Source organism: Schistocerca gregaria, chromosome 11, assembly GCF_023897955.1.
Source record: "Schistocerca gregaria isolate iqSchGreg1 chromosome 11, iqSchGreg1.2, whole genome shotgun sequence".
In the NCBI taxonomy this organism is placed as follows: Eukaryota; Metazoa; Arthropoda; class Insecta; order Orthoptera; family Acrididae; genus Schistocerca; species Schistocerca gregaria.
Window position 1 is genome coordinate 87,183,401 of NC_064930.1, and position 1,954 is coordinate 87,185,354.

At 44.5% G+C, this 1,954-nt stretch overlaps 1 non-coding gene across 1 annotated transcript; it reads left to right on the forward strand.

The window, feature by feature from the left end:
• The first annotated feature begins 619 nt into the window (after positions 1–619).
• On the forward strand, positions 620–694 carry Trnat-cgu (transfer RNA threonine (anticodon CGU)). Its single transcript has one exon. It is a non-coding gene; the product is annotated as a tRNA-Thr (tRNA).
• The last annotated feature ends 1,260 nt before the right edge of the window (positions 695–1,954 follow it).

Consider the following 1,954-nt stretch of genomic DNA (forward strand, 5'->3'; position numbering starts at 1 on the left):
ACCTCTATCAGTCAATCAATTGTACACGCAATCACCTAACCTGAATGACAGTCCTACCATATTGAATGAACTAAATTTCGAGGTGGTGCCAACAGAACCACTCATACAAATACACTGTTTGCTCACGGTACCAACCAGTGACAGAACGATCACCTGCAGTACCACTGCACATTCTTCCACTGACATAGATTCAACCAACCACTGATAATACCCTCTTACCTCTAGGCATCCGACCTAAATGTCCAGCATTTCGCTCAGATTAACCCATCGTATAGCTCACCACAGTGGGTATCATTCCCGCCATCCACAACACCATGAATGACACAGTTGAATTTATCACACTTCTCACCAACCTCAATGAGCACACAAATGTGATTAGTGAATTTATCTTAATACTTCTGGAACAGACACCATATCCATATAAGTATATTGTTCTGGCAATACTGACCATGACCTTCTTCTTCTGTACAGATGCACACATATTCCCTGAACTCTTCTGGGACTTGGTAAGAATGTCTTTCACAAGTAATGAGTGTGTTGGGGTGGGACACACAAGGTGAAATGTGGGTCTCACAGGAGGCGTGCACAAGATAGTCCCTGCAGTCGTGCTATCCTCTGTGCCCTCGGTGGCTCAGATGGGTAGAGTATCTGCCACGTATGCAGGAGATCCTGGGTTCGAGCCCCAGTCAGGGCACACATTTTCACCGGTCCTCATTGATCTATATCAACACCCATCAACAGCTGAAGGTATTAATATGATTCTAATTTTGTAAAGATTTAGATGATAACAATGCCACTGCACGCAGCCAGCAGCACCAGTCTCAGCAACAACTGCTCTCTGTACCTACTGCACTGGCCTGACTGCACCCAACTGTTGCAGACCATCATATCAAAAGTTCCAAATGAGACAGTGACCCCCACACTGCTGTCAACTGTGATCCACACTTATCACCACCCCACACTACTGCTGGTATCATGAACAGTTCAGTGACACTGTGCATAACTGTCCCTCACCCTGTGGCCACCCAAAAGACTTGCATGATTCATGACAGGTGCACCGACCTGCTATAACAATTCAAGTCACATTGTTCCAAGTGTCGAGGTTTCATTGCATGCCTCATCAATATGGAAAAGGACAAGCTCTATATCCTGGATCAACTTGTATAGCGATACTGCTTAATTCACTGAGGCTCACACACTAGCACAGTACCCCTAACCTCAAACACCACAGCATACAGCAAAACAACCATGCAGTTTTACACAGTGAACAATTCTTCAGTCACTGTTTACAGTTCTGAAACACACATCTTAGATCTGGCTTTCAGAACGACATCTACAATGAATTTCCAAATTGCACAGGTTAACGAACCTGTTCTTAGAACTGATTTCCTCCACTGTTATAGACTACTATTGGATTTATCGAATGGCACACTAATCCAGCGTTACACTGACTGTGTATTCCATGGCATTATTGACCAAGACCTTTCTCAGAAGTGTCACAACATCACCACACCTCCTTCAACTACAAGCGACAGAGAACTGAAACGGTTCAACACTATCATCACCTCCTCGACTGCATCACCCCACTCAAACAGACTCAACGAAACCAAATTTACCACGCCAATGCCTGGTTAGATTCTCTAAATTTCGAAGATAATAATGAAACACTGTGAATGGCAATAAAAAAGTCATCCAATGAGCTTACAACAACATGACACCATCTCCAAAACCAGCAACTAACTCTGGCAATTTATGATAACTTCACCACCAGGACACAACACCCATGACGCACCTCCACTTGCTTCGGGGGAAGCGCTACTGCCTGTGCATCCTTTACATATCAACGAGGTCAGTAATGTGTTCCTGACATAAATGCACCTCACTCCCACTGCATCCTATCCTCATATGCAGCCACCCACAGAGCTTTTTTAAGTGTCTGTTGCGCAATGTACCG